The sequence below is a fragment of the Apus apus genome, chromosome 13 (genome assembly GCF_020740795.1).
Source record: "Apus apus isolate bApuApu2 chromosome 13, bApuApu2.pri.cur, whole genome shotgun sequence".
Lineage (NCBI taxonomy): Eukaryota > Metazoa > Chordata > Aves > Apodiformes > Apodidae > Apus > Apus apus.
This window is the reverse complement of record NC_067294.1, coordinates 8,675,037-8,684,853: the sequence shown is the minus strand read 5'-3', so window position 1 is coordinate 8,684,853 and position 9,817 is coordinate 8,675,037.

Below are 9,817 nucleotides of genomic sequence, written 5' to 3'. Positions count from 1 at the left end.
TCATGTTTCCACTCCTTTAGCAGGAATTTTAAATTAAAGATTTGGTGCCTTCCCTGGTGCCCTGCCAGAAGAACAGCTGCTAAATGCTGTTAATGTTAAAAGCCCTCAATTAGGAAGAACACTAAGGGATGACACAGGAAGCCAGAAAGCTGCTCTGTAGCTAAAATAACTACTGTGAGGTGCTGTGATAATGGAGGAGAAATTGCTGGAGTGTCACTGCCTTCCTGCCTGCAGGGACAGACACTGGAGTGGGAAAGGTCGGGAACAGGAGCAGGAGCATCCAGGGAGCTGGGATTGGTCCTCTTTGCAGCGTGTCCCGGCACTGCAGGGCTCGGCTGTCCTGGGTGCATCCCACAGCCTGAGCAAACTACAAGGAAATTCAGCTGCTTGTCCAAATGCTCTGCCCTTTGCCACCCATGCTGTGAGATGGGGTTGAGTTTTATTTATACAGGCAGAAAAGATCTGCTTCAAGGTGGTTTATTCCGAGTCTAAAACTGGTGTTCAGAGGAGGCTGAGCTTTCCCATGTGCACAGAGAGGGGCTGAGGCAGGAGCAGGCTGGAAGGGAATTGGCTCCATCTGGGCCAAATTCTGATCAAAGAGAGAGAGGGGGAGGAGGCTTGCAGAAAGACAACCAAATTTTCTCCTTGGAAATCAAAAGCTTCTGGCATCACCTGATGCTTATCTTGCCGCAGTGACATGGAGGTTCTTTTCAGGTTTAAAAACCACAATCCTGACTCCAATAGGGGTTTAATTTCTATTAATCTGGTTAATTGAATTTGATTCTCCTGTGTCCCTTAGCATGCTGATTGAAGGAGGGAAACTGAAAAGAAAAAGAAAAAGCCTGGGAAACAGGCTCAGCTGACCCAAGGCATGTGACTCCTCCTGATTTTATAAATGTGTGCCCCCCTGCAGCCAGAGATCTGGTTTGGGCTGCCAGGGGTGGGAATGTGGTGGGAAGTACCTTGCGTGCTGTGCTGGGAAGAAGAGGATCCTGCTGGAACTGGGCTTTGAGGGATCTGCAGGCTGAATGTGAGTTCTTAAATTAAGTTGAATTTCAGATAAGGATGAGCCTTAGGGTAGCAGGGGACTAAGTAGGGATGGCCCTGCTCTGGTAGGGCTTTATTTGAAAGCTGCTGTGTGAGCTATTAAGAGTATTTTTGGTTTCAAAGACACATGTCTGTGGGGTGTGGGCAGCAAAGGTGATCGTTGAATAGTTGGTTCCTCTCTAGGGTGGACCTCTCTCAGGTGGCTCCCAGGAGTAAGTCCTCCCATTGCAGATGTGTCTACATTTGCTTTTGCTCATGGGCAGCAGTTTTTTGATGTGTGCCAGGTTTATGAAGAGCCCTGTGGGCTCTTAAGAAACAGGTCACTTTATTCCTCTTTGTGTCACTACCACTTCTGTTAGAAAAGGATTTTGAGAAGGGGCTTTGTAGGCAATGGGCTCTGTTCCCTCTTTGCAAACAGCCTATGTGAAATCTCTATAGCGTTTGGAGGTTTTGCTCCTTCTCAGGCCCACCCAGAGCCTGGCTGCAATCTCTGGCTGAATGTCAGATGGTTGGTAACAGTGGAAAGGCCTGGATGCTGCCTTCCTGATTTCTAGAATGAGACCTGCATATTAATGAAATCCTTGGGCATCCCTCCCACAGAGTCAGGGCAGTGCAGTTCTGCTGTGCTATGTGCAAACTGACCATAGATGTACAAGGTGGTGGCTGATTTTTAAATTTATTTTTATTTGGAGAGTTCCTTGGTTTTTAGCTCTTGTCCAGTGCGTGTTCCCATGATCTGCTGATTGTTGCCAGGCTGCAGAAGAGGCAGAGTTGGGTGTGTTTGGGGACGTGCTGCCAAATAACAGCACAGAAAGGTCTTGTAATGAAGATCCTGTAAGCCTAAATCAGATCTGAGGTGAGTCAGAGGTTTAATTTAATTAGTTCTAAAATTAGAGTAGAATGTCTGTAAGGGGAGGGCAGGGCAGGAGGAGGGAAGATTTGGGGGTATGCTTTATAAGTGAGAATTGAGAAGTATAGGCTGATGCTGTTTATACAGATTGATAGCAGTGTCCTAAGGCCTTGAATATATTTAATAAGTATGTTTTATACCCAAATTAGTGTGCACAGCTGAGTATTGCTGTTCATTGTATAACTTAGGGTAGTCAATTATTTTCTGGCTTTGCTTCCACATGAGAGCAATGCTCTGTTATCTTTTGTCTTTTCTCTCTTCACAGTTTCTATGGAAAAGAATATTGCCTTTTAACATGTGTGTATTATCTAGTACCTGGTACAATGGCACTGGGGCTTGTAGTGACTGCTGCAGGGTAAATAATCAGTAATAATGGTAGTTACGCCAACACTCTTCTTTCTGGAGATTTTCCCATTAGCTTGAGCTTCATTTTGTAAGCTAGTTTAAGTATCTGACCTGGTGAATTTTTTGGCCTCTCTTTCATTTCTCAAAGAAGACAAAGCTTAACGAGCTGTTGGTCAAGGATTGAAGATGTGACCTAAAGATCTTGGTGGCCAGTTAGTGATAAAGCAAATTTGGGCTTGAAAATGGCTTAGGAAGTGGATTTCTTGAGGAGGGGAATTTTGTCTTCCAACCACTTTTCACTAAAAGAAGAGGAAGTTGAAGGCTTTTAACTCTGGGAACACGATAAAGAATGCACCCATCTGTTAAGAATCTTCTTGTAGTGAATGCCAGGGGCCTTCCCAGTCCCTGAGGGCTTCAGAGTCTTGCTGAGCTTGGTGTTTTGGCTCCATGTTTTTATTCTGATTTGAGCTGTGCTGCAAATGCTGCCTGGAGGAGTGCATAAGGGTTTTGTGAATGTGATGCATCACTGTAGGGTCAAGCTAAACCCCACAACTGTTATCTGAGGTATTTTGGGTCTGTGGGCATGCAGTAATTTTGCAATATCCAAATGCACGTGTAATTATGGTATATGAATAGTGTGAAGTGGTGTCCCTGCTCATTCCCAAGGTGTTTCTAAACAGACTGGGCCCCTCTCCATGCCCAAAAAAGTGAGAGGTTCAGGAGTGGAACAGATTATGACAATGCTCAAGAAAAGGGTTTTTAGTTGGGGAGCAAGACAAAAGCACACCCAGATACTGTTCCTTGCTGCATCTCAGTGCAGGTACCCATCTCTTCCTCCTTGCCTTGAAGAACAGTCTTGGCATGTGGTATCAAATCTTGTGCTACAGTGATGGTCATGGCCAGACAGTGGGTCAGCCAACGTTGCAGTGTCTGTCCCACACAACCACGTGGAAAAGGGGAATGGCCTAACGAGCAGCCAACAGAATTACTGCTGTTTTTTTGGCCTGACAAGCATGTGAGAGGCAACTGATGAGCTGGGAGGGTGCACAGGTGCCCGGGTGGGGTGGGCCCGGGACAGGGTGTCAGCAGGTGGCAGTGTCTGCTGCGAGCTGGCCCTGTGCTCTCCCACACCTCGGGTGCTCCTGGGCGAGAGGGACCTGGGGAGCCACAGCTCTGCCTCCCCCCCCCCGGCCCGTTTCCAGCCACATGATGTGTGCAGATGTGACAACCTCTGTGTAGGTGGGCAGAGTTGGCTTTTGAAGGTGCTACTGTGACTGAAGGTCTGTGCTTAGAATAAATTTAAGGCACTTTATATGTTCTGTTTCAAACAGGTAGTCAGAGTGATTCTTGATGCTAAGAAAAGCCTTCCCATGGGATGGTTTTGTATCTGTGCTAGAAGTGAGGCTTCTACCCCCGCTGCCTCTAATGGCTGCAGTTAGAGAGTTGGATTTTGTCTGCTTGGAATTCTCCTACTGCTTCAGTGAGATGCTGGGCTGACTTCAGCTCTTTCCAGTATTGATCTGATGTTGCAGAGCATTGCTTAAAGGCTGCCCCTCTCCATCTAAAAGGGCTTTGGGATCTCTACATCTTCACAGGGTTTAGTGAGCAATTTGTGACTTCAGAATGAATGGTAATGAATAATTGTCTGTGGTTAGTGTTGAGCCACAGCCAGTGGAGATTATGGGGAAAAAAGAAGCAGTACTTCTTTGTAAACTTGGCAACTGTGGGATCTCCCTGCCACTGGAGCAGTGGTTGGAGGAGCAGGAGTCCTGCTCCAGGTCAGTGGTGTTGCAAAAGCAGAGATACTTTCACACTTTCACTCACATGCTCCAAGGAACCCTGGGGATGGAAATTGCTGCTGAAGTGAAAGGGCACCAGGAGCAGCCTCCCAGCCCTGCCTGGTCTATTCCAGGGTGTCATGGGAAGAGCGGGAACATTCCTGTGGCTGTCCCTTCTGAGTGAGTAGTTTAATCCATGAAAAGGTTCTATTAAATGCAGCCATCACTGATGGTGAGGTCTGGTGTGCAACCCCTCCTTGTCCACATGTGCACCCTGCTTTCTCCCTCCACAGCCCCGTGTCACTGGAGGAAGTAAGTGTGATTTCAAGTGCAGGATGAGCTGGGATATTCTGCCCTGGTTTTTGGCAAAAGCAAAGTGTCCCTGTAGCTCAGGCTGTGTTGCAGCTGTCTGTCTAGCTTCAGTCATGTCAGAGTTTGTCCCCATGCTCTGGTACCATCCCCACTTCTCTGTTTTTTATTGCAAGATGTAGGACTCTTTATGCCTCTGTTAAAAACAGGTATTGGAGTGTGCCCCTGGTCTCCAGCTGGTCCTTGTCTCAGATCACTATCCTTCCAGGTCATTGACTGATGGTGAACAGAAAGTGTTCAAGAAGCCAAGTAATATGTGGCATGGATAAAACAAAAAAGCTAGGGAGCAGCTCTGCTTAGGTGACTGTGACTGTTCCTGCAGCATTTCTGTTGTCCCAAGGGTACCATGTATATTCCTCTGCAAGTGCAGTCAGCTGGGAGAGGCACTTTACTCTCTCCTTAATGATGAGGAAATGGATAAAGGTGCTCACCTCCCTTCGAGGGTGGTGAGAGGATACATTGGTTAATGTTTGTGAAGTACTTTGAAGTTGAAATAGGGCAGATGACTGCTAACCTGGATTTCAAAAGCTAGATGTGTCATGTGGAGGTAAAGACTGGGCTGAGGAGGCATGATGAGCCTTAAACCCTCTGTCCTTCAGACATCAGATGCCTCGTGGGTTGACCTGTGCTCAGAGGCAGCCAAATACAGGGATTAGAAAGAATGGCAGCTGTGCCACTGAGACCTTTCCATCCCCAGTCCTGTGCCAGCCTGCACCCCTGCTGGCAGGGACGGGCTGCTCTGCTGCAGCCTGAGTGGCAAGATGTGGGCCAGCTCTCCCTGCAGTGGTGGCAGCCTCACATCCTCCCTGTCCTTGGGACAGAGCTGTGTGGGCAAGGAGGGCTGGCACGTTTTGTGGTGAGTGAACTCTGGCTCTGGGTTTGGCGTAGGGGAAACCAGAGCTAGAGCAGGGTTGAGCAACACGGGCTCCCTCTCAGGGAGGAGCGTGAGAACTAGTGCACCCAAAGCAAGAATGTGTTTGGTCACCTGGGTATAAGCCACGGCAGGTGGGGGTGGTGGTACTGGAGCTGTGTTTAGCCTGGGTGTGTGTCCACCCACTGGTGGTTGCTCAACAGGTTGAAGAAGGAAGAGACAGTGTTTGCTTGGCTGCTTCTGGTGCTGGGCACCTGCTGGGGTGTGAGAATGGTGGGGGCCCTTGGGTGCAATGGGGTGTCCCATTCCTAGGGAAAGGGGAGCTGCCATGGGGTGGCCAATGCTCTGGGTTTGAGGCAGAGCATTCCTGGGGTCTGTGTGCCAGCCCTTAGGACAAGCCCTCTGTGCACTGTGCTGCACTGTCCATGTGCTGCAGGGCATTCACAGTGGAAGAAGAGGGGGTCAAAACCAATTTTCTGTCTTCCTGAAGTAGTGGCCAGGGCAAGACCTTGTCCTGCAGGATGAGAAGCAGTGACAGAAGGCAGCAGCAGAGCTGGCTGTCACACCCAGTGCTGTTCTGAATGAGACTGAACTTCAAACTTCCCTTTTGGAAGAACAGAGTATGTGGAGGTGGGACAGCATTTATCTGCTACCTCTTACAGACCTTGTTGTCAACATTCTAAGGCACAGAGTTGCTGGATGTAGAACTGTGCAAGTCTGGCCTCTGTCATCCTTCCCATTTCTCCACTGTTCAAGGTCCCTAGCAAGCAGACCATGCCCACAATCCTTCTGGTTTTGTTCTTCTCTTGTTGCACAGAGAACTAGAGATGGTGCTGGCCTCTGGGTGAGGAAGGTTGGGGTAGGAAATGTGGAGGAAGGCTGGGGCAGTGAGCAGTGTGAGCCTGGCTCCAAACCAACAGCAGGAGCTGCTCAGAGCTGTTCCTGGTTGTTGGATGAGTTGGACACTTGTGTGCATCCACACTAGTTTCACCAACAGAAGAGTTTGTCTTGGACTCTCTTGGTCTAAATACGTGGGAACCCCCTTCTCTGTACCCCATGAGATTGACTTTCCAATGTCTAGGGCCAGCAGGTGGTACTGGGATGGGTGAACTTGTGAGCTTTCAATGGGCATTTAGGACAAAGCAAGGGAAGAACACACCTAAAGTCACCTGGCCCCATTGTAGCCCAGAGCTGAGCTGCAGTAACTGGCAGTATTTGGGCAGCCAGACCCTCCTGGAGCAGACTGGGCTTTGGAAAGCAGCTCGAGGGATTTGAGTGGGAGAAGATAAATAGTCTCCTAGGGAGGAGCAGCTTGTTTTGGAAGGGTAGAGGTGCAAGGTGGAGCCTGGAGGAGGGTGCAGGTATTTTTCACTTTCATTGGCTCTCCTGCAAACACAGGACTGTGAGCCACAAGGTAGCACTGCAAGCAGAACCCTGGTCCTTGCAGGGAGCCTCCTGTGGAGGCCCTCCTGCCTTGCGAAGCAGGTGGGACCACTCTGCTGGCACTTGCTCCCTGGCACAGGTTGTGTTTGTGGTGGTTACCCGTGGCTGCTCTGCACCCTTCCTTTCCCCTTGGAAGGATCAAACTGCTGCTGCAGACTCTCATCCAAATGCCTCCAAGTGGGGAGGAGCCTGGGGACCTGTTTTACAAGGGCCAAACAGATGTAAATCACTTTTTAACAAAGATTTCTGCTCCACTTCCCTCATCCCAAATGCTGTAACAGCCCCTGAGGAGGTTTTTTTTTGCTTTGGTTACTGTACCCTGCTGAGAACTCAGCCCACACAGCCAGCTTTGGGCTCTCCAAGGTTTCTTCAAGAAAGCAGCCAAATGTTTGTTTTATGGACACCCTCATAACCCATATGGATTTTCCAAGGAACAGCCAAAGGCAAGGGGGAGGGGGAACTGCGAAGAACTCTTCATCTGGATTGACTCATGCTTCAGATGGTTTTTTTTTTTTATTCCTCATGTACCCATCACTGCTTGGGGCCTGCTTAGCTCCATGCTCAAGAAAGTGGTTTGTTGTTTGTTTTTTGTGTTTTTTTTGAAACCACATCACTGCAGTGCTGCTGAGCACTTGTTTGCTGTTGCCGTAAGTGTCTTCACTCCAAAGCTTTGGGATGGGGCAGGAGATAACTTCCTCCCTTTCTGTAGAAAAGCTTTTTGTTCCTGGACAGCTCTACCCCACCCAGCCAAAGGAGCCCTTCCTCCCACCAGGAAAATTGTACTGCCAAGTTAAATGACATGCAAATATGTTGGTCTCACTTGTGGGTCTTTGTAACTACTGTTGCAAGTAAGGAGAGGTTAAAATTTTGCCTGGAAGTCCTTGTGTCCAGAGTACCAGCTGGATGGAGGAGGCTTAGAAGAGCAAAACTAATCTTGCTTGAAGTTGGAGATTTCCCATGGAATGACAGCTCTGCGTTCCAGTGCTGTTGTATTCTGTAAGTCTGCTCACCTGTGTGGGCATTAAATGTTGCCTCTATAGCCTGGAGAGCCATCTTCTCTGGAGTTCTGTGGTGCCAGGGACAGCGTCCAAGTCTATGGCAGTGCCATTAGGGCAGTCCCACTCTGCCTACTTAAAGAGCATCACCAGAAACACTTCTTGGTCTTTATTTCTGGTGTCAGCAGGTCCTGTAGAAGCAAAATCCAGCAGCCATGCACAAAACCTGGGAGAGATGGACCTGCAGAGATGATGTTCTTCAGGAAGGTGGGCAGGGGGAGAAAGGAGTTAAGGCCTTCAGGGAAGTGGTGACATCTCATCTGCTGGTGTGCACCTGAACTATTATAATTCTACTTTTTAGGCTGGGAACTTCTATCACTGAAAGCTGTGTGTTACAGAAATCATGTCCAGTGAAGAAGGATGAGCCTGTCTCTGCTGGATGAAATAGGTGTGCAATGTAAGCTCTCCCTCACCTCCCAAACCTCAGTGCTGTTATTGTGGTCCTCAGCAGACAAGTGTGGGCAGATGATGTGAGACAGTGGGATGAACCCCAGGCTCAACTTCAGGGAAGGTGAAGAATGTCTTACCCTAACCAATGACTTGTTTAATGGCCAGTGGCAAATCTCTCATTTCTCCATAGCCCAGCTGGGAAACAAGAGACACTACTCCCAGGTCAGCTTTTTCAGGCTAGTGGAAAGATGGCTTGGTTGGTGTGAAGCACCCTGGAAGGTGATGAATAGTGACATACATGTCAGGCCTTGGTGTGCCCTGATGGGAGGGCAGCACCAGGGGCTCTGGGTGCAACTGGGTGTTAAGCTGCTCAGACAGCACCTCCCCAACCAGCTGTTGCTGTGGGATGGAGAGCTTAAATACAAGGGAAATTCTAGAACAGAAGTGAAAGGGAATAAGGCAATGACAAAGCCATACTTTGAGGGGTGTGAGATACTGGGCTAGGACAGAGCAATCTGCTGACAAGGGACAGGCTGCTTATTTTCCTGCCACTAACATCCCTATAGCCCCTGCTTGCTGAGGGTGCCCTGTTGTCTACAACACAAATGACCCAGTTTGAACAGCCTAGTTAAATCTTTGAGCTAAGATGATGAAACGGAACATAAAAATTCCCAGCATGTGCAGAGCATCTTTTCACTTAGGTTCACTTAATTTGTGAAGTGCTGAGGTCAGAAGTGAAAAATGAAACCCATGATAGAGAAGTCAAGTTCGTGGATGTCCTGAAGTTATTCACGCATCTCAAGAGTTGTTCTTCATTCAGGACAAGGGCATGGACTTTCCTACATCTCTTAGGGTTCCTCTTTCTTTCTGATGCTTTTGAGAGCTGCCTTTAGTCTTCCTTATTTAATCCTGTTTGCTGCAGTGGTGCCACCAGGAGCCACTGCCGCTGGCATGACGAGCTTTCTGTCTAATTTGAAACAAGATGTAACAAGGGAACACAACCTGGAGTGGGAGGCAGAGGGTGTAATGAGATCCCAGGCTTGATAGCCTGCATATTGCACAACATGGTGTGTTTGAGTGCCTTGTTTGCAAACACTGGGTCCATTTTTATAAGTTTTAGGGAACAATATGAACCTGAAGGTCTAGATCAATATATGAATAATAAAAGTGTTGGTTCCAGCTGGGCCTGAATTATTAATTTGCCTGGTATTTTTTTGGAGATGAAGAAACTCAGTAGAGGTGGTTTTTTTAGACCTGGTGCATGAAGGGTTCCGTGGTGATGGCTGTGGGAGAAGTTACCAACAGAACTTCAAAGATTGCTAGTGCTGTTGAAGCAGCACTGCAAGATGATGCAAAACTGGACAAGAGCAGCCAAAGCCGGGAGCCTCAGCTCAGGGAAACTTGAAAGGTGAAGAGGGCAATGCACTGGTTTTAATGGGTACATAGGGAGTTATTAAAGGAAGGATGAGGGATCACCAAGGATGGAGTTTATCAGCTGCCTTTAAAATGTAGGACGTGGGAAAACTGGGGGAAATGTGTTGGCACGAATCCCAGGCTGCACCGATTTATTTTTAAATGAGGAATCTATCATTATGAGACAGAAAGACTT